The sequence below is a fragment of the Gopherus flavomarginatus genome, chromosome 1 (assembly GCF_025201925.1).
Source record: "Gopherus flavomarginatus isolate rGopFla2 chromosome 1, rGopFla2.mat.asm, whole genome shotgun sequence".
NCBI lineage: Eukaryota > Metazoa > Chordata > Testudines > Testudinidae > Gopherus > Gopherus flavomarginatus.
In genome coordinates this window covers 74,694,359-74,718,205 of record NC_066617.1, presented here as the reverse complement: position 1 = coordinate 74,718,205, position 23,847 = coordinate 74,694,359, and positions in this window count along the sequence as shown.

The window sequence follows — 23,847 nt, the reverse complement described above, 5'->3', positions numbered from 1 at the left end:
ATGCAGTCTGCAGCGACATCTTGAAACTAAACATCCTGAGCATAAAAATTGAAACATGGATTTTGGAATGGAACTTGATGGAAGTTTCTAACAGCAAACATCCTCAGTTGTGGAGGCATCTTATGTTGTGTCACTACAAATTGCCTGTATCAAAATGCCACATACAGTAGGTAAGGAGCTTATTCAGCCAGCATGCAAAGATATTGTGACACTTATGGTTGGCAATGATACTACCAAAAAACTGAATAAACTTTCCATATCTAAGAATACTGTGAAACACAGAATATGTGAGATGTCTGAAGGTGTCAAAAAACAAGATGTGCACGAAATTAAACATTCTGCTTTCAGTATGGATCACATACAGCCTATTTAGATGTGGTCATCTACAGTTGAGAGTGGGAGAAACATCTAGCACAAGTTACTTCAGGCCCTACCGGGGAGGGAGCTGGAATAACTGCAAATCCGCAAAGTGTAGGTTTGGGAAAGAAGAGATCACTTACCTGGGATATACTTTGGGGAAGGACCAAATCCAGCCCCTCCTGTATGAAGTCCAGACTCTCCAAGTGTGTCTTACACCAACCACGAAATCCAAAATGTTTTGGGACTCAAAAGTTACCATTGCCAATTTGTGTGACGGTTTTCAATGATAGCAGCTCCTGCCTTGCAGACCTAATTAAGGATAGTGGCCCCAAGGTTTACTGATCTGAGGCTGCAAAAAGGAGTTTCAGAAGTTGAAAGACCACTTGTATAAAGAATTCATTTAGCAAAGCAACACCTTAGAAGTGGGAGTAGGCACAGTGTTGTCCAAGAAACCAAATAAAGAGGAACACCCTATATTTGGGTTGCATACTGTTTCCTCACAAGCAGGCAAACACCATGACAAAAGGAATGGCTTGCTATGAAATGGCCCATGGACTCTCAGCTACTGGAGAAGATGGACCACTGGTCTGACAGGGAATGGAAATTCCTGTGTGCTTCACAGAGAAGAGGAGACGAAGGAAATAAATGTGAAAAATAAACGTGAAAAAATATAAAATAGTATTAACATGGATAGAATGCATCACACATGGAAAGGGAAAAACAAATAAAGAAATGGAAAAAAGGATTAGAAAAAATTTAGTTTAGATTATATACTAAAATAGCTATGTTTCTTCTTTTTATTTTGTACATCCATTAGTATGTCCTACATTCAGATGTCCTAAGTTTTGGAAAAAGTGATGGGCTGGCTATGTTGAGCATTTGTTATATTAAAACTTCTGGATTATTTAGATTGCTGGACAAAAAGAAAATAAGCCAACACTACTTACAAAACCCTTTCAAGAACGGGCAGCCAAGTGTCGCATAGATTCCCAGTTTATTTAAAGAATTGTTCTTTAAAATGTTTGCATGCAGGCAAGTACAATATGTGTAGGCCCTAACACAGTCAGTGGGGCTGTGCTTCAACAGGGAAGGTTGGTAGCTAAATGATCTTTTTGCCCTTTGGAGAGTGCATAAAATGCTAAATTAAGAAAAAATAAATAAAAAAAAAACTTATTTTAAAAGGCATCTCCAGTTAGAGCATATGCTTCAGTCCAAGCTCTTTAACATAATCAATTACCATTAACATATGATACAAAATGGCATATTTGCATGATGCAACTCCTATATGTCATCTGTAAAACAAACAAAAATAGTACAGTGTGCATATGATGTATTCTGGATCTCTAAAGACTGAATTCACTAAAATGTTAAGTTTAGCTGGCACATAGGATAATCAACTCCATACTAGAAATGGCAGAAAATGAACCTTTTGCGTCAGGCTCACATTTTGGAATTACACAAGAAAACTCGACTATCACTTTACAGCTGACAATACATATCCACATTCTAATCTTTAGGGCAAAGATCAGTGCAACAAGATGATGGAAATCCATAAACTTCATGTTCCAAGACTGGATCACTGAGGTTTCAAATTATAACAAGACAATATCTATGATCAGAAACATTAAAAGCTATGCAGAAAAAATATTGGATCCCAGAAACAAATACCAGTCGTTTAAATTGTCTTATCTTTCACTGCTTTTCTGAAAGTGTGCCTATGTGTTACAACAATATGCTTAGAATAAAGTGTCTGTCTTGTACTATTTCTGTATTCTACTATAACAAAACATTTTGAAAGAAAGTTTTTATTCAATAGTGAATCTGCACCACTGGCAAGTTTAATATTCTTAGGTTCCAATGCTGTAAGTCAACACCCCCTGAGATGTGCTAGCTGTTCTCAGATCACAAAGGCTATGTCTACACTACACACCACTGGCAGCAGCATGTGTCGCTACATGTGTCACTGAAAGGCTTTGGCAGAGGGGAGGCAGCAGGCAAAGGCTTCAGCAGTACCCTGCTGTGGAGCCTTTCACTGCAGTGAGGAAAGGCTGTGGGGGGGAAGGCATTGGATTCCTCGCTACCAGAGAGTCTTACCCTGTGACAGGGAAAGGCTCCAGAAGCAGGGAGGCAGCAGGACATTATGCTGCTAAAAATAGCAGTGTAGATGGGGAGCCACACTGTGGGTGAGTAAAAAGCCATGTAGGGTATGTACTTGAATTCATACCTGCACCCTTCAGGCGTCTCTTTACTCACCTAAACCATGCCTCATGGTCTACATGGCTAAGGGGGCTAGACATGTATGTATTCTACATGCCACTGAAGGAAGAATGCAGTGTAGATATAGGAGTTCACAACACTCAATCTTGCAGGATCAGGCCCTCGCTCATTTTGTGTTGTAGGTACCTTTTAAATCTTTTATTTTTAGCCTGTGCCTTGCTTCCCCCACTGAGGCTTTCATATAGTGTAACTGGAAGGTTTAGCATGTTGAATGAATAGAGCACAAGCATTGAACAGAGGAAAGTATAATTGCACTTTTAGCTGTTACAAATGGATATATAGTGTAGTAATATAATAAACTACCAGTGCAATTATTTTCTACCATAGCCTGCTCCTGTTAGTTTGTTCCCTATTTATCTTAGGCTTAGCAATTTCTGGTAGCTTATACATATGCTTTCAAAAATGTCTGCAAGGAAAGCTGCACTGGAAAATTGAATGTTAATGAGAAGACGGTTGACAGCAAAAACAATCAGTGACATTTACAAAGCTGCAGATCAACATATTTAAAATGCTCCAGGTTGTAACAAGGTCAGCCTTCTCCCCAGCTTCCAATAACCCACTGCCATACCCAGAGTCTCTTTTGAGCAGTTTTATTGTCCAAACTTAAACAAAACCAGTTTAAGCTAAGCTACAAACCCCAAAGGATATTACCCCTTTACCTCTCAGGCTCTCATTACTTCCCCTCACAGGCAACTCTGGTAATCCTGCTTCTATGCTGTGTTCTTATGGCAACAGCACTCCCTGCTTTTCTCCAGTAAGGGCCCTTTTCAGGATAGCTCTTCCCAGGGAATTCTGGTGCTCTAACTTCCTATCTCTGACTCACTGGATTTCCCTTTTCTTCCAAGCCCAGGTGCTCTCTTTTAAACTTAATTGCGGTCAGCTAACTAGGCACAGGTGCATTGACGCTGTTGCCTCTTAAAAGGGCCAGTGTCAGCCATGACACAGGTCTCATACAGATACAAACTCCCCCATGAAACATACTCAGTATGAAGAATTTCAATGTCCATCTCAGGAAAGGCCAACATCTGTCCCATGTTATTCAAGTTCTTAGATCTTAGAAATATCTTCATTTTCCTCTATAATCTCAGTCTCCCTATGACTAGAATCTTCAGTTCCTAAATCTTGTAGCTTCTCTTCTTGCTTGGCAAATGAACAGACAGGCTTGATGAGTCTGACTGGATATTGCAGGGTCCACTTGATGCTCCACTTTTCTTCCTCAAAGTGCATGGAAAATATTCAGTTATGTTTAAGTTACCCAAAGTTAAATTGAGATAAAAATAAACTGCAATTCAGTTTATTTTAGAATAATCTATATCTCTTTAATAAAATAACCATAAACCATTCTAAAGATGCCATTTTCCCTAAAGCAAAGCAAAGTTGCTTGGCTGCTTAGCTGCACCATTGAGTGATGCTGACAGGTTCACGTTAGAACCAAACTTTCAAGTATTAATAATAATGCTGTTATAATACCGTTGTAGATATAGGATACAATTTTCAAAAGCAGCTAAGTGACTTAAACAACAAGGAGTCCAGTGGCACCTTAAAGACTAACAGATCTATTTGGGCATAAGTTTTCGTGGGTAAAAAACCCACTTCAGATGCATGGAGTGAAAATTACAGATGCAGGCATAAATATACTGACACATGAAGAGAAGGGAGTTACCTCAGAATTGGAGAACCAGTGTTGACAGGGTCAATACAATCAGAGTGGATGTAGTTCACTCCCAATAATAGATGAGGAGGTGTCAATTCCAGGAGAGGTAAAGTTGCTTTTGTAGTGAGTCAGCCACACTCAGTCCCTATTCAAGCCCAAATTAATGGTGTTAAATTTGCAAATGAATTTTAATTCTGCAGTTTCTCTTTGAAGTCTGTTTCTGAAGTATTTTTGTTCAAGTATGCCTACTTTGAAATGTGTTATAGAATGGCCAAGACGACTGAAGTTTTCTCCTACTGGCTTTTGTATGTTACCATTCCTGATGTCTGACTTGTATCCATTTATTCTTTTATGTAGAAACTGTCCCATCTGGCCAATGTACATGTGTAAGCGAGACTCGCCGGGGCTCGACCCTCCCGGATGAGGAGGGGAGCCACACCGGCCTCGACTTGTCGTCTGCGGGTCTCAGTTCTCGGGACTGTCGCCCACCGCACGGGTAGTCGGTCCCTGTGGATAGGACCGGGCAGTGGCACAGTAAACGGGAGCCTGGCCCTTGGTTCGGGCAGGCACCAACAGTTAATTAGGAGCTCAGGCCGCCTGCTGCAAGGCTGAGCAACAATATACAGTCAGTTCGGGGCTCAGACCCTCTGCTGCGGGGCTGAGTAACAATACACAGTTATCCCAGCTCCAGCCCTTTGGTTCAGGGCGGGCTGGCAGGAGTGCGGGTTGCTCAGGCCCTTTGGGACAGGGCCGAGCAGTGGCACAGGCAAAGGGAGCCCGGCCCTTGGTTCGGGCGGGGCACCAGTTACACAGTTATAGCAGCTCTGGCCCTTTGGAGCAGGGCAGAGCAGTGGCAAAGTCAGAGGGGGCCCAGCCCTTGGTTCGGGCGAGGCACCAAACACAGTGATAACAGCTCTAGCCTCTTCGGCTGGGAAGAGGGGGAATCTGCCACCTGGTTACAGGTGGCAGGGGAAACGCAGGCCCACCCACTCCTCTGCGTTCCAGCCCAGGGCCCTGGTAGCGGCCGTCACCGCTACCGGTGGTCAGTGGGGATCCTGACCGAAACACACCGACATCGGCAAGGTTAGCTCTACAGCCTGACTGGCGTCAGGCTCCCCCGGGCTACTTCCTGTATCCCCCTCCAAACCTACCTGGTTTGTGGGATCAGCTTCAGGGACGTCCCACCACATCGGCTTCTCACGGCCAGGGCTGGGCGGCAGGTCCGGCAGCTCTTCTGGGAAGTCCAGCCAGGCCTGTTCCAGGGGGTCCTCGGGGCCGCAACAGAGGCGGGGCGGCTCCGGCAACTCCTCGTCGTAGCGGGCGCGGGGCAGCTCCGGCAGCTCCTCGTCGTAGCGGGGAGGTTCTGGCCAGTCCAGACACCGGCCTGCAGCCTCAGCAGCTTCCCAGTCAGGAGCTCCCACGGACAGGTCTGCTCCTGACGGTGGCTGGGCTCCAATTGAGGGCTGAGGGCCGGCTTTTATTCTTCCCGGTCGCCGCTTGACCCTCTGGAAGGCGGGACTTCCACTTAGAGGCCCCGCCCCTAGGGATGATTGACGGGGCTCGACCCTCCCGGATGAGGAGGGGAGCCACACCTCCTCGTTACAACATGGCAGAGGGGCATTGCTGGCACATGATGGCATATATCATATCAGTAGGTGTGCAGGTGAATGAGTCCCTGATGGTGTGACTGATGTGGTTGGGTTCTCTGATCGTGTCGCTAGAATAGATATGGGGACAGAGTAGGCAACGAGGTTTGTTACAGGGATTGGTTCCTGGGTTAGTGTTTCTGTAACTTCACTTCTCTACAGAGGGAAAAAGGACAGTAAACTATCTAAACTTCTACATGCCACAGTGGGCTACAACAGTGGTACCCTTAACTCACCCAACAATATTGTTAATCTATCCAACCACACGCTTAGCCCAGCGGAAGAGTCTGTTCTATCTTGGGGACTCTCTTTCAGCCCCATCATCCCCACAAACATGATACGGTTCTGCAGTGATCTGGAAGCCTACTTTCATCGTCTGCGACTCAAGGAATATTTTCAACATACCACTGAACAGTGCACTGACCCACAGGAACCCCCCTACCAACACTACAAGAAGAAGAATTCTGCATGGACTCCTCCTGATGGTTCAAATAACAGACTGGACTTTGTAAATGTGTGGACTCACCCCCGCGGTGCCTCCTGCTGGTTACTTCAGGGAATTAGCTCTATTCCAGCTACGGAGCGCCTCTGCAGGCCGGTGAGCCACCTGTCCTCTGCTGGCCACGGGCCCCTCCTTGAACCTTGGTGCCCCTTTAACTGGGTCTCCCCTCTCCCAGGGGAACCCCACCCCACTATCCCCACTTTGCCTCCGTATTGGCTACTGCCCAGTCATTGTCTAGCCCCCACACCCTGGGGCAGACTGCAGTATCAGCCACTCATCATAGGCAAAGGGGGTTTGGCCTGGCTGCCTTTACCCACCCTCCAGCTGCCCCTCTGCAAGCCCAGTACCTTGGAGGCCTAGAATTAGGACCTGCAGCCTGGGGAGTTGCTGGCCTAGCGCTTCCCAGCTCCTAAGGCTTTTCCCCCAGCTCTGTCTTCCTTTAGGTCCCCTGGGTGAGTCCCCGAGCAGCCAGGCCTGTCTCTCTCTCCAGTCAGAGAGAGACTCTTTTTTACTTCTAGCTCCTTGGCCTTCTTATTAGGCCCTGTGGCTCAGTTTGGGGCATGGCCCCCAGCTGCAACCACTCCCGCCATCAGCCCAGGCTTCTGGCTCCAGCTACGGCCCCTTGCCAGGGCTGTTTTAACCCCTTCAGGGCAGGAGCAGAGATCTACTCTGCTACAGACCTCTACGTAAAGTGCTTCCACAGACATGCACAGGCTGAAGTTGTGAACAAACAGCATCACTTGCCACATAACCTCACCTGTACAGAACGTAATGCTATCCACAGCCCCAGGAACAACTCTGACATTATAATCAAAGGAGCTGACAAAGGAGGTGTTGTAGTCATAATGAGCAGGTCGGATTATGATCGGGAGGCTGCCAGGCAACTCTCCAAGACCACATTCTACAGGCCACTATCCTACGATCCCACTGAGGAGTACCAAAAGAAACTACACCATCTGCTCAAGAAACTCCCTGCTATAGCACAGGAACAAATCTACTCAGACACACCCCTAGAGTCCCGAATAGGGGTATTCTATCTGCTACCCAAGATCCATAAGTCTGGAAACCCTGGATGCCCCATCATCTCAGGCATTGGCACTCTTACAGCAGAATTGTCTGGTTATTTGGACTCTCTCCTCAGACCCTACACTACCAGAACTTCTAGCTATCTTTGAGACACCACCGACTTCCTGAGGAAACTACAATGCATTGGTGATCTTCCAGAAAACACCATCCTGGCCACCATGGATGTAGAAGCTCTTTACACCAATATTCCACATGACGATGGACTACAAATCCAGTGAGACTCCCCTGGCATGAATGAAGTTATTCCAGATTCACATTGGTGTACTGAGATCAGAACCTGCTGCCTATTGCCCCTCCACTCCAGTGGAATACCATTATTAGGTATCTATGCTTAATAGATTAGACACTAATAAATAATTCCAACCTTAAGAGCTATGATGGTGTAAGACTGATTCTGAACAGGTTGGGGGAAGGGAGGGAAGGAGAACATTCTCAAGGTGATTACACCTCAACTGGAGTATTGTGTCCAGTTGTAGTTGCCACATTTCAGGAAGGATGTGGACAAATTAGAGAGAGTCCAGAGAAAAGCAACAAAAATTATTAAAGGTATAGAAAACATGACCTATGAGGGAAGATTGAAAAAATTGGCTTTGTTTAGTCTGGAAAAAGAAGACTGAGAGGGGACATGATAACAGTTTTCAAGTATGTAAAAGATTGTTACAAGAAGGAAGGAGAAAAATTGTTTTTCTTAACCGCTGAGAATAGGACAAGGTGCAATGGGCTTAAATTTCAGCAAGGGACGTTTAGGTTGGAAATTAGGAAAAACTTCCTAACTGTCAGGGAGATTAAGTACTAGGATAAATTGCCTAGGGAGGTTGTAGAATCTCCATCATTGGAGGTTTTAAAGAGCAGGTTAGACAAACACTTGTCAGGAATGGTCTATTTCAGTGGTCCCCAGTGTGGTGCCCATGGGTGCCATAGCGCCCACCAGCGCATCTATGTGCACCCACGTACTGTTTGGTGGACGAGCATCCATCTAAATACCACCAAGAAGCAACGTCATCCAGAGGCGTCACAGCCGAAATGCCGCTGATTTTTGGCAGCATTTCGGCAGCGACGCCTCTGGATGACGCTGTTTGTCGGCAGCATTTTGGCAGCAATGCCTATTGACGTTGCCGCTTCTCAGCATTTCGGCGGATGCTCGTCTGCCGGCCACAGTCCTCAGTGGCTCATCGTCCAGCACTCACCAGACAAAAAAGATTGGGGACTAGGCAGGGCCATCCTTAGGATTTATGGGGTCCTAGGCAGTATTATTAAACTGGTGCCTCTATGCCGGATGGCAGCCCAAGCTCACAGCCTGGTGGGGGAGGGGGAGGAGGGACTTGACAGCAAAGGATAATGAGATGCCCAGCCTGCCTCATGGTGGCGGAGAGTCACAGTTCCCCGCAGAGACTTCCATGCACTCTCCCTCATGCAGAATGGACATGAAGAAAGTACCTAATTAAAAGCACTAAAATTTGGGAATAAAAAATGTCAGTCACAGGTTTTTTGATATGCCCTGAAGTTTGTCAGAGATTTATTTGCAAAAACTTCATAGTAAGGGTGAGTCAGCTCTCCTGCTGAATACAACATTACATATAATGGAATAGATGATGCAGCTCTTCTCTGTTTTACATTTTCTTCATCAGTATTTCTAAATTGAATTTATATTTTAAATGTACTCAAATCTTAAGCCAGCATTACAGATTACTACATATTTAACTCACTGAAACAAAGACATTCTTTTAAATTAATCAGAGAGATTTAGTGTGTTCATAACAATGTTCACTGCTTTTAGAAAAAGGGAACAGTAATTTACTTTGTGTGATCTCCATAACAAGAGACATGGTTATGAAATTTCACCAACTTTAAAAAAATATGTTTTCAAAGATTTTAGGTATAACAAGGATTTTGTCTTACTAAGGTACTGATTTTACTGGAGGGTTCTTTTAAAACTAGTTTGTCGGATAGTCAAAAGTAAAGAAAGGGAACTCTTTATCCAGCTATCTGGAAGGGAAGGACTGTTGTCCCTTTAAGGGCTCTCTTCAGTGGGGAGTGGGGGGAGAGGTGGTGAAGGGATGGACAGAAAGGACAGGACGACTTGGAAGCACTTTTTTTTTAACTATAGTAATTAAAATGTGTATTTTAGATAAGGGAGGTCTTTTGAAGGATTGATTTAAAAAACTATGTGTGAAGATCCACACATTTAAGGCTAAAGATGATTGTGCATCTAAAACTCTATGCAAGCATTTTTTAGAAATGTGATTTTATAATCTTCATCAGCTCACTAATGAAATATTTTTAAAGCAAATTTTAAACTAAGGTCCTGTAGACTGACATGTTCTGTGTAAATATTACATTAATGCACAACTGTTTTTGTCAGTAAAGTCAGAAACTGACAGTATAAAAATTTATTTGGGAATAAGCTTTCGTGGACATCTGATGAAATGGGTTCTAGCCCACAAAAGCTTATGCCCAACTAATTTGTTAATCTTTGAGGTGACACAAGTCCTTGTTTTTGCTGATACAGACTAACAGGACTACCACTCTGAAACCTATCAGTATATACCTTGGGGTTGGCAAATACCTGTTAAATGGCTTTATTACCCCTTGAATGTCTCTTTAACAGTTTCAATGTTGTGCTAATAGGTCTGGCAGGCTGGAGGTTTTTTCACTTTTAACTACTAGATTACCTCCCAAGGAAGACTCACCAGGCTAGAGCAGCCATCTGTGGGAGCCTGCAGGAAGGGTCAGAAGAGGGATAGGAAAACAAGAGGGTGGACACTAAGACCCAGTGGTGCCCCAAATTTTCAGGTGCCCTACGCAGCTGCCTATGTTGCCTATGCCTAAGGACGGCCCTGGGACTAGGCAATTTATCCTAGTACTTAATCTCCCTGACAGTTAGGAAGTTTTTCCTAATTTCCAACCTAAACGTCCCTTGCTGAAATTTAAGCCCATTGCACCTTGTCCTATTCTCAGCAGTTAAGAAAAACAAATTTTCTCCTTCCTTCTTGTAACAATCTTTTACATACTTGAAAACTGTTATCATGTCCCCTCTCAGTCTTCTTTTTCCAGACTAAACAAAGCCAATTTTTTTCAATCTTCCCTCATAGGTCATGTTTTAGATAATACTTAGTCCTACCGTGAGTGCAGGGGACTGGACTAGAGGACCTCGCGAGGTCCCTTCCAGTCCTATGATTTTATGATTCTGTGATAAGGTCCAAAATGCTTGTGTTACTTGCCTAGTTTTCTGTCTACAAGGGCACAGTGCAGAGTACTTAAGTCTACTAGCTGTACTGAGCTGAGAGCATTCAAGAGTCCATCCTGTGGTGTGGAGTCAGATCTTGCACTATGCTAATAGCCTGCCATTGTATTGGCTCTGTCTCAATGAATTTGCCAAGAAGTAAAGCCAGAAAAGGATAAGGTAAGCTGGAAGAGACGGAGCTATAGGTGAGCAGAGAAGAAACCAGAAGAGCAGTGGTCAGACAGGGAATAAATGAGTAAAGATGAAGTGAAAGAAAGCCAAAGGAAAAGAAGACAGACAGTAAAAGAGATATGGAGAGGAAATAATTAAAAGAGAGCACAGTGGTGCATAGAGGAAAACAAATATTCCATGTCAGAGTATGTGTTATGATGCAAACCTTTAATTTTCATCAGTTGCTCTCCTGTCAGAAAGCCACTGCCATTTTTCTGATACGCTTTCTATCTTCTCACATAGAAATGTATGTATCCAGGGGAGATAACGAGTTCTCATTAATTTTATGTGGAGTATGAGTCAGAATCCCTTTTTCTTTTGCTGGCTACACAATATTTGAGTTTTAACTTAACTGACTTTGAAATCCTACGAATAGTGTCTGTGGCTTTGGTCTGTCCATCCTCTCCAGAAACTCACAGCACTCACTAATGAAAAGTAGCTGGTCTTCTTCCAAATGGCTCGGGATGGAAAAAAGATCTTTTACAAAGAAATGCAAATAGAATTAGAAAAGCAGACAGCAGAGCCTCCATTTCACCCAAGCAGCTGTTATTAAATCCAAGGACTGTGTGCACAGTGTGTGGTTATTGCAGTTCCAAGAAGGGGTGTGTGTGTGCATAAAAAGCTTTACACATCTCATGCATATCTGCATAAACAATATATATTAATTTAAGAGTCTATTTGCTCCTTCTGGCTAATCCTCGTTTCACTAGGGTTGGGATAGAATTAGGTAACTGGCACAAGATGTTTGAAAGCCTCATGCTCTGTTTAGTAAAAGACCTGTACTTTTGTCCAGTCTGACGGATCATTGACTACTTAAAGGCCACGGGAAAACTGAGAATCCCAGTCTTCCAAAGACATATGGCAGGTTGTTTTTAGTCCCAGTTTCCCAGTTTCTAGTCCCATGGTTTCTGGCCAATAGAAGCTGTGGAGCTGGCACTCAGGGTGAGGGCAGAGCATGGAGCCTTGGCCACACCTCAGCCTAGGAGCCAAGGGACATGTTGCCACTTGTAGGGAGCTGTGCAGAACCAAGTAGGGAGCCTGCCAGCCCTGCCAACCGCCCACCCCTCAGCACCAGTTGGGGTTCCGGGCCACCGCCCTGCCCAGAGGACCCACAGCACCCCTGGGCCACCCCCTGCCACAGAGAACCCAAGATTTAGTCAAGATATACAGTACAAGTCATGAACAGGTCATGGACCGTGAAAAAACGGTTACTCACCTTCTTGTAACTGTTGTTCTTTGAGATGTGTTGTTCATGTCCATTCCGATCAGTTTGTGCGCACGCACGTGCACGGTAGCCGGAAGATTTATCCCATAGTAGCCTCCGTCGGGTCGGTCCGGGCGCCCACTGGAGTAGCACCTTCATAGTGCTCAATATAGAGCCCTGCAAACCCGCCACCCCCTCAGTTTCTTCTTGCCGGCGTCTCCAACAGAGGGATAGGGGAGTGAGTATTGGAATGGACATGAACAATACATCTCGAAGAACAATAGTTATGACAAAGTGAGTAACCGTTCTTTCTTCTTTGAGTATTTGTTCATGTCAATTCCAATCAGGTGAATCACAAACCTAAGTTCCGGAGGTGGGGTTGGAGTCTTCCACTGACTGCAGCACTTCCCTTCCAAAGGCCGCATTGTCTCTGGCCTGCTGGGTGATCACCTAACACATGGTGAATGTGTGTATGGAGCACCATGTCGCCAGTCTGCAGATTTCCTGGGCGGGAACCTGTGCCAGGAATGCCACTGAAGAGGCCTGGGCCCTAGTGGAGTGCACAGTGATGGGAGGAGCAGGTACCTTTGCCAAGTTGTAGCACTCATGGATGTAGGATGTGATCCATGACGAGATACATCGAGAGGAGACAGGAAAACCTTTCATTCTGTCCACTGCTTCCATGAATAACTGGACAGACTTTTGGAATGGCTTCATTCTCCTGATGTAGAAGGCTAGTGCTTTCTGGACATCCAACGAGTGAAGCCTCTGCACCCTGCCGCTTGAGTGAAGCTTAGAATAGAACACTGGGAGGAAGATGTCCTGGTTGATGTGAAACTGGGAGACAACCTTTGGGAGGCGTGAGCTGAACCTTGTCCTTATAGAACACTGTGTAAGGGGGCTCTGATGTCAGTGCCTTGAGCTCAGACACCCTCCTGGCTGAGGTTATTGCTACCTTGTATGAGAGAGAGAGCAGGGAGCACATCACCAAAGGTTCAAAGGGTAGTCCCATGAGTCTGGAAAGGACCAGATTGAGGTCCCAAGCTGGGACATGCTGTTGGACATCTTGGCTTAGCCCGTCGAGACCTTTAAGGAAGCGACTGACCATAGGGTTAGCAAAGACCAAGTTGTTATACCAATTATATTAGACCAGTGAAAACCAGCAGGATTTTATTAAAGGGGACAAGGCAAAGATGCCACATTTATTATGATAACAATTTGATTTATGACTAATAACTAATATCTTAATTCTTATACACACACATTATACCTAATACCTATATACGACACACACACACACACACACATTCACACACACATACACACACACACACACACACATCCATCAGATGTTCTGCAGCTGCTGCATAGTTACCAGTCCTGAAGATAGCTTAAGTTCATAGCTTGATTTTGTAGCTTGGGTTCGTAGCTTGTGGCGGCTAACTGGCCAGGAAAGCCAGGCACAAGGACAAGCTGGATCTCTGTTGGGCAGGCACTGATGTCCTTCCATGTTGGCAGCAGAATGTTACCCAGAGTCTCTCATCTCACCCTTCTTTTTTTATAGGCTTTTAGTTTGGATTCAAAGACTATAGGTCTTGCTGTGTCACGCTGCCTCTGGGTTTAGATTGATCACCCATCAATTGCAAGCGTGACTTTCAGCCTTGAACCTGGCTTTGATCTTCCTTCTGTTGTTCTGTTGTCCTTTTCTTTTTAGGGTGGATGCTTCTTACTTTGGTTAGGGCTGTTGTCTAGGTCTTCAGCCATTGGTATTTGAACTTTATCTCATCAGGACAGGCTGGGGCTGGAGGTTGATTCCGTCATTCATACATACCTCATTTACACATCTAAACTAAACTAATAAGATTACAGCAGGGTTTGCAGAAATGAAGGTTGGAGGAAGCTTTTACAAAATGGAGTGAGTGTTTTAAAATGGGGTTTGAATTACAATATGAAACAGAAGTTACAGTGTAGGCAAGTGTAGTGAATGGTGAACAGAAGTTACATTAATAAAGTGAACAATTAAAAACAGTTTCATTTATCAGTTCTACAAAGTGACCCTCTGCGCCTGGGTGGAAGGCAGAGATGGTGCCTTATTGATGACATGGACAGCCCCTGCAGCTTGAGATGGAGAAGATAGTCTAATATAAATGTCCCAGAGGCGACTGTCAGGGACGACCAGTGCTGCGCCGACCAGACTGAAAATCTCTTCCACTTGGCAAGATAGGTGGCTCTGGTGGTGGATTTCCTGCTCCCAAGAAAGACTTGTCTAATCTGATCCAAGCAAGAAAGCTTCATCAGGTTCAGCCATGGAGCTTCCACTCCATGAGGTACAGAGATTTGAGGTTCGGGTGTAGGAGACGACTATGATCTTGAGTTAGTAAATCCCGGAAGCGCAACAAGGTGACTGGCACTTCCATGGACATTTCCCGGAGTGATATATACCAGTGCTGGCAGGCTAGAGCTATCAATATCACCGAATTTTGTTCCCTCTGTATCTTGAGGAGTATCTTGTGAACAAGAGAGATAGGTGGAAATGCGATAGGAGATGGCCTCCCCATGGGAGGAGGAATGCAATGGAGACCGTGCTGTGATTCAGAAGGAGCAAAACTGCTGGCACTTCCTGTTGCATCATGCGGCGAACAGGTCTATCTGGGGAAAGCCCCACTGATGGAAGATTGAGGTCACCATATCGAGGCAAAGGGACCACTTGTGGCTGTGGAACAACCTGCTGAGATAGTCCGCCAACTTGTTCTGTACTCCAGGAAGATATGATGCTTGCAGATATATGGAGTGCTCTACACAGAAGTCCCACAACACGAGGGCTTCCTGGCATAGGGGAGAGGAACGTGCACCCCTCTGTCTGTTGTTATAGAACATTGCTATGGTTCTTTGTCTGAACATTGTCTGCCATAACTGATACACATCTCCCTATCAAGTGACCTCGGAAAGTCTGGCACGCAAGGCATACCACTCTCAGCTCTCTGACATTGATGTGGAAAGTGAGTTCCACCTGAGACCAGGGGCCTTGTGCTCTGAGCTCACCCAAATGTGCTCCCCAGCCCAGAGCTGATGCATCCTTCACTAGCAAGAGGGATGGCTGAGGGCTGGTGAAGGGGACCCCTGCACATACTATTTGTGGGTCAAGCCACCACGGGATGGAGTCACGTACCATGTGAGGCAGGATTACAATCCTGTCCAAGCTGTCCCGGACTGGCCAATACACTAAAGCTAGCCACAATTGAAGACGTTGAAGTCTGAATCTGGCATGCTGTACTACTTAGGTACAAGCCACCATGTATTCCAGGAGTTTCAGGCAATTCCTTGCTGAGGTGGTGGGGAACTGCCTGAGACCTCCTATGATGTCGCCGAGGGACCAAAACCTTGCTTCTGGGAGGTATGCCCTGGTTTGTGTCAAGTCCAGTTCTGCCCCTATAAACTCTATCCTCTGAACCGGGGACTGTGTTGATTTCCCCTTGTTCAGAAGAAGACCCAGTTCATCAAACATCGCTCTTATGAAGTCAACTTGTGCCTCCACTTGAGACCTGGAGCGACCCTTGACGAGCCAGTCGTCGAAGTATGGGAACACCTGTACCCACCGTCTGTGCAGGAACGCAGCCATGACTGCCATGCACTTGGTAAAGACACAAGGTGCCGTTGCCAGGCTGAACGGGAGGCACTGTGAACTGGTAGTGGGTATTGTTTACCACAAAACTAAGGTATTTCCTGTGGGACAGAGTTATTGCTATGTGAAAATACGCGTCCTTCAAGTCGCATACCAGTCTCCTGGATCCAATGACGGGATGATGGAGGGCACAGAATTGGATGGAGTATTCCCTCTCTACTGTGCGGAGTACCCAGCTGTCCAAAGTGATACGGGACCATGCATGGGAGGAACAGGGAAAGGGAACAGTCGGGAGGAAAAGGTAAGGCAGGGTAGATCCAGTTTTTGTTCTGGTGAGCCGTCCTCGACCGCACCTTTAAAAGGCTGGTTTGGGGCTGGAAGGTGCTTTGGTTTGGCCAGAGCCCTGGCTTGAGGACAGGTGCAGCCTTTTTCTGCCGTTCCTATTCCTCCTCTGGGAGCCATCCTGTTGGTGGAACCACAGAGGAGGTTGAAGCCTGAAAGGTTTCCACTGCGTGGAAGGAGTATGTAGGCCCAAAGATTTGAGAGTGGCTCTAGAGTCTTTTAGGCTGTGTAGCCTTTTGTATATCTTCTCCAAAAACAGAGTCACACCCTCAAAGGGGAAATCCTGTATGGTCTGCTGAACCTTGTATGGAAGGCCAGAGACCTGGAGCCAGGAGCCCCTTCTAATAGCCACCCCCGTAGCCATGACTCTTTTGGTGGCATCAGAAGCATCCAGCACCGCCTGGAGGGAAGCTCAGAAGATTAGCTTTCCCTACTCAACCAAAGCCAAAACCTTGGCACAGAAGTCAAGAGGGAGCAGCTTCGCAAATTTTTCCATTACAGTAGAGGTATTAAAAGAGTACCAACTGACAATGGCCTGTTGGTTGCAAATATAGAGCTGCAACCCACCCATGGAATAGACCTTCCTCCCAAAAAGGTCGATTTTTTTAGCCTCCTTGTTTTTGGGGGAGGGACCTTGGAAACCTTGCTCCTCACGCTGGTTAGCAGCATTCACAACAAGGGAATCAGGTTGTGGGTGAGAATGAAGGTATTCATAACCCTTAGAGGGCACAAAGTATCGCCGTTCATTGCACTTGGCAGTGGGTGTTTTGTTGGTGTTTATAATAGTTTTTGTGAGCAGTAGAGCAATACAGGAAGGTCCAGAGGGCGTGAGGATATGCACCATGGGATCGGAGTCCTCTACTACCTCCTCTGCCTTAATGCTCAGACCCTGGGCAACTTAGTGCAGCAACTGCTGCAACACCCAATTGTCCTCGAGCGCCGTGGCGTTACCACCTAGTGCCTTATCCAGCGATGACAAGGAGAAAGCTCCAAATAATGGCAGCTGCTCCCTGTCATCATCACCCAAGGGATCCTGTGACTCTCAGGAGTCCAATGCAGGAGCAGACATGGACAGTGCCGTGTTTGGTGCTGGGGCTGTCAGCACCAAACTTGGTGCCGGTGTCAGCATCGGTGGTGCCACTGGCAGTGCTATTGGTGACGGAGCTGCTGTTGATGCCACTGTCATTGCCAGGGTCGCTATCGGTGCCACTGAAGTGATGGTGCTGCAGCCAATGGTGTTGATATCGGTCTCTGGAGGTGTCGGTGCTGGAGGTTGCTGTGAAGGAGAGCGTCGGGATATCATCGCCGGCTTCCCTCTTGTTTGCACCTGGGGTTGTGGTGGCGCAGATAGGGCCGGAGCCATCTCTGTGCTAGGGGGCAAGAACAGCGCCATGAGACACAGCAAGTCTTGAATCATGTCAAAAGCCTCCGGTATCAAGGGTGCAGTGATCATGGTGGGCCCAGACTCAACTGCCTCGCCTAGGCAGGAGTCGACGTGGCCCTGACCAGGGACCTGGTGCTGTGGCCTCACTGGGGTCTCACAGCCGTTGGCTTCCTAGACTTAGCCATTGGAGAATGCTCCCTCTCCAGCTTCTTCTTCTGAGACACTGGTGACTGAGACTGGTGCCTGGCCGATTGGCCGCAGGAGGAGCTGCACTGGTGCCGAGCATCTCAGTAAAAGTCCTTTTTCGGCACCGATCCCCAGGATGGCAGTGCAGGGGCACTTTGCACCGACGAAGATGTGCTGGGTGCGGGGTTCCCCACCCCGGGTTCTGAGTTGGGGTGAAGTGTTGCCTCCATTAGGAAAACCTTAAGCTGCTGTTCCCTTTCTTTAATCGTTCTGGGATGGAACTCATGGCAGATCCTACATTGGTCCTTTTGGTGACTTTCCCCTAGGCACCTTAGACAAGAAGTGTGGGGGGGTCACACTTTGGCATGTGCTTAGTGCAGACCTCATAGGTTTTGAAAGCCGGGGACTAAGGCATACCCTGGTTCAGGGAGTCGGAATGGTGGGGAAACCCCCAACTAACTAACTACTATACAACTAACTAGAGAGAACTATATACAAAAAACTGAGATAAAGGCACTTGCTAAGCAAGGGCTATGGGACGTTCCATCTAACCGTCACTGGTGGTAAGAAGGAACTGAGGGTGGCAGATCAGCAGGGCTCTATATTGCGTGCCATGAAGGCACGATTTCTGGGGGCACCCAGGCCGATCCGATGGATGTTGCTATGGGAAAAATCTTCCAGCTACCATGCTCATGCACACGCACATACCTGATTGGAATGGACATGAACAAGCACTTGAAGAAGAATTTTTGTTTACTGCCTGTGACCTATGACTTTTACTAAAAATTCCATGACTAAAACATAGCCTTATCTATGGTCCATCTAGCCCAGTATCCAGTCTTCCGGCAATGGTCAGAATCAGATGCTTCAGAGGGAATGAACAGAACAGGGCAATGTATTGAGTGATCCATCCTCTGTCATCCAGTCCTAGCTTCTGACCGTCAGAGGTGTTGGAACTCCCAGAGTATAGGGTTATGTCCCTGACCATCTTAGCTAAAAGCCTATCCTACATGAACTTACCTAATTCTTTTATGAATCCAGTTATATTTTTGGCCCTCACAACATTCCCTGGCAATGAGTTCCATAGGTTAACTGTGTGTTGTATGAAGAAGTTCTTCCTTATGTTTGTTTTAAGACAGCTGCCTATTAATTTCACTGGGTGACCCCTGGTTCTTGTGTTATGTGAAGGGGTAAATAACACTTCCTTATTCACTTTCTCCACACCAGTCATAATTTTATAGAGCTCTCTCTCATATCTTCCCTTAGTCATCTCTTTTCTGAAATGAACAGTCCCAATCTTTTAAACCTCTCCATACCTCTAAACATTCTTGTTGCCCTTCTCAGTACTTTTTCCAGTTCTAATGCATCTCTGAAACGGGGAGAGCAGAACTGCACGCAGTATTATAAGTGTAGTGTACCATGGATTTATACATCGGCAGCAACTTTTCCCGGCGCCAGGGAAGCTCAACCCCTACCCCGCCCTGACTCCACCCTGCCACGCCCCCTCCCACTCCTGCCATGCCCCCATTCCAACCCCTTCCCCAAAGTCCCCACTCCAACTCTGCTCCCTCCCTACTGCTATTGGACCCCTTCCCCAAATTCCCGCCCCAGTCCCACCTCTTCCCTGAGCTCACCGCGTTCCCCCTCTTCTCCCCCTCCCCCCCAGTGATTGCCACCATGAAACAGCTGTTTTGTGTGGCAAGCGCCGGGAGCTAGTGGGAGAAGCAGAGCTGCTGCGTGCTCAGGGGAGGAGGCAGAGCGGAGGCGGAGGCAAGCTGGGGCAGGGACCAGGAGCTGCCGGTGGGTGCAGAGCACTCACCAATTTTTCCTTGTGAGTACTCCAGCCCCAGAGCACCCATGGAGTCAGCACCTATGAATTTATATAGTGGCATTATGATATTTTCTGCCTTATTATCTATCCTTTTCCTAATGGTTTCAGACATTGTTAGCTTTTTTACTGCTGCTGTACGTGGAGTAGATGTTTTCAGAGAACTATTCACAAAGACTCCAAGATCTCTTTGTTGAGTGGTAACAACTAATTTAAACCCCATCATTTTATATGTATAGCTGGGATTATGTTTCCCATTGTGAACTACTTTGCATTTTTTAAGCATTGAATTTCATCTACCCAGTCATCCAGTTTTGTGAGATCCTTTTGTAACTCTTCACAGTTGGCTTTGGACTTAACTATCTTCAGTAATTTGGTATCATCTGCAAACTTTGCCACCTCGGAGTCTACTCCTTTTTCCAGATAATGTATTACCATTACAGATCATTGGAAGATCCTGCTATTTACATCTCTGCACTGTGAAAACTGACCGGTTATTCCAACCCTATCTTTTAACCAGTTACTGATCTATGAGAGGACCTTCCCTCTCATCCCATGACTGACTACTTTGCTTAAAAGCCTTTGGTGAGGGATCTAGCAAAAGGCTTTTTGAAAGTCCAAGCATAGTACATCTCCTGGATCATCCTTGTCTACACATTGGTTGACCCCCTCAAAGAATTCTAATAGACTGGGAAGGCATAATTACCTTTACGAAAGCTGTATTGACTCTTCCCCAACATATTATATCCATGTGTCTGATAATTCTGTTCTTTACTATAGTTTCAGCCAATTTGGCTGGTACTGAAGTTAGGCTTAGTACCTGTAATGGCCAGCATCATCTTTAGAGTCTTTTAAAAGAGACACGGTTACATTAGCTATCCATCAGTCATGTGGTACGGAGGTTGTTTAAGTGATAGGACATGTTCCATAGTTAGTTCTGCAATTTCATATTTGAGTTTCTGCAGAACTCTTGGGTGAACACCATCTGATCCTGGTGACTTACTACAGTTTCATTTTGGGGCTGTCAAGTGATTGAAAAAATTAATCATGATTAATCGCACAGTTACAAAAATTAAACAATTATTTAAATATTTTTGGATGTTTTCTACATTTTCAAATACATTGATTTCAATTACAACACAGAATACAAAGTGTAAAGTGCTCAATTTATATTTTTCATTACAAATAATGTGCTGTAAAAACAAAAGAAATACTATTTTTCAGTTTACCTCATACAAGTACTGCAATGCAGTCTCTTTCTCATGAAAGTTGAATTTACAAATGCAGAATTACTACAAAAAATAGCTGCATTCAATAATAAAACAATGTAAAACTTCAGAGCTTACAAATCCACTCAGTCCTACCTCTTGTTCAGCCAGTCGCTCAGACAAACAAGTTTGTTTACATTTTCAGGAGATAATTCTGCCCACCTCTTGTCTACAGTGTCACCTGAAAGTGAGAACAGGTGTTCGTATGGCGCTGTTGTAGCTGATGTTGCAAGGTATTTAAGTGCCAGATGCACTAAAGATTCATATATCCCTTCATACTTTATCCACCATTCCAGAGGACACGCTTCCATGCTGATGATGGATTCTGCTTGATAACGATCCAAAGCAGTGCAGATGGACCCGTTTATTTTCATCATCCGAGTCAGATGCCACCAGCAGAAGGTTGATTTTCTTTTTTGGTGGCTCGAGTTCTGTAGTTTCTGCATCAGAGTGTTGCTCTTTTAAGAATTCTGAAAACATGTTCCACACCTTGTACCTCTCAGATTTTGGAGGGCACTACAGATTCTTAAACCTTGGGTCGAGTGCTGTAGCTATCTTTAAAAATCTCACGTTGGTACCTTCTTTGCATGTTCTCAAATCTGCAGTGAAAGTGATCTTAAAACGAAAAACATGTGCTATGTCATCATTCGAGACTGCTATAATATGAAATATATGGCAGAATGCAGGTAAAATGGAGCAGGAGACACACTATTCTCCCCCAAGGAGTTCAGTCAAAATGTAATTAATGCATTTTGAGCATCATCAGCATGGAAGCATGTCCTCTGGCATGGTGGCCGAAGCATTCAGGGGCATATGAATGTTTAGCGTATCTGGCATGTAAATAGCTTGCAACGCTGTCTACAAATGTGCCATGCAAATGCCTGTTCTCAATTTCAGTTGACATTGTAAATAAGAAGCAACCAGCATTATCTCCCATAAATGTAAACAAGCTTGTTTGTCTTAGTGATTGGCTGAACAAGAAGTAGGACTAAGTGGACTTATTGTCTCTAAAGTTTTACATTGTTTTGTTTTTGAGTGCAGTTGTGTGACAAAACAAAAATCTACATTGTAAGTTGCACTTTCATGTTAAAGAGATTGCATTACAGTACTTGTAGGAGGTGAATTGAAAAATACAATTTATTTTGTTTATCATTTTACAGTGCAAATATTTATAATAATATAATAATATAAAGTGAGCACTGTACACTTTGTATTCTGTGTTGTAATTGAAATCAATATATTTGAAAATGTAGAACATCCAAAAATATTTAATAAATTTCAATTGGTATTCTATTTAACAGTGCAATTAAAACTGCAATTAATTAATTGTGATTAATTTTTTTAACCGTGATTAATTTTTTTTAATCGCATGAGATAACTGTGTTTAATCAACAGCTCTATTCAATTTATCAGCTTGTTCCTAAACCTCATCTATTAACACCTCAACCTGGGACAGTTCCTCAGATTGGTCATAAAAAAAAAGAATGACTCAGGTGTGGGAATCTCCCTCCCATCTTCTGCAATGAAGACAAATGCAAAGAATTCATTTAGCTTCTCCACAACAACCTTGTCTACCTTCAGCACCTCGATCGTCCAGTGGCCCCACTGATTGTTTGGCAGGCTTCCTGCTTCAGAAGTACTTAAAAGTTTGCTGTTAGTCTTTTCCTAGTTGCACTTAACATTCTTTTTTTGGCCTGCCATTGAATGATGAAATAAAGCAACAAAGAAGAAGAATAAAGTCTCTTGAAAATACAGCAAACTTAGAGTAAAGAACATTTCTGAATATAAAGTGAGCCAGGAAAATGTGTCATGCAGGCTCTAATATGTTGTAGTATGAAAGTGAAGTTCTCCATTTTAAATATAATCTGGAGAACTAGAAGTAGAAGTTACTTATTGGCTTGTATTTCACTTGACATTTACGGCTATCTACACAAGTACAGTGATGTCTCTTTATTAAAAGGTCTCCAGTGTGAACCATCTAGACCTGCCAACAGCCATGTTTTAGGGGGTTAATCTTTTTGGTTCAGTTAAAGTTCTTTCTGCACACATGCTGATTATATCACTCCAGCAAATGAATTATAAATTTGCTCTGTGCAAATAATTACAGAGTACTCTATTCAACATAAAATGAGTTCCACAGACATTCCCTAATTTACTTTTAAACACAGAGTTAAGGTACATTTGATGCAGCATTAAAATTGCCTTGATTGGGTACTTATGCAGAAAATGCAGTTATATGAATGAAAAATTTATCTCTTTAGTAAAATACAATAAATTTGGCTGCAAAGAAAGAATAAAAAAACTTCTAAATCTCTTTTGTGTTCACGTCTCCTCTCCAGTGGCTTTGATTTTGCCTCTTTCCCACTCCAAAGGTCAGTTTGGAAAAGTTAGTGTGTTTGAAATTTTTCTTCATCAGTTGGGATTATCTTCCAGTCTACGCTTTCATATGCCTAATTTTTACTCCTGGAGGAATTTTGCATAACTGCGCATGTACAGCATTTATGTCCTGCATAGAATTTTTTTTCTCTGCAGAAAATATATTCTGCCAGACAGGTGCTGCAGTTATGCCTTTTGCCCACCAGGGTCTGCTGTAGTGCCAGAACAGCAAGCACCCAGTCCTGGGCAGGAGTAGCCCCAGTTGTGGATAGGGAAGAGAAGAGTCTGGGGCCAGGTCAGGAGGCACGGGATATGGAGGGATAGACAGCATGGGGCACATGAGGCTGCTGGGGGATCACAGACTGGGGTTCAGAAGAGCTAGTTGGGGGGACAGACTGGGACAGGGGCTGAATGGGTGTGGGGGCACAGGGACACATGAGGGTGGGGAGGAGGCTGGCTGAGTAGGGGTGCAGGGACACATGGGAACAGGGGAATGAGAGAGGCTAGGGGTGAGCCAGGGGCTGCATGGAGAAGGTTCCCTAACAATCCCTCTCCCCCTCCCCCCATAAAATCCTGGTCCATATTTCTCCATACCCAACAACCCTCCAAGTTCACTCCCGGGCTTCTTCCCAACAATTACTTCCCTCTCCCTCAGCTC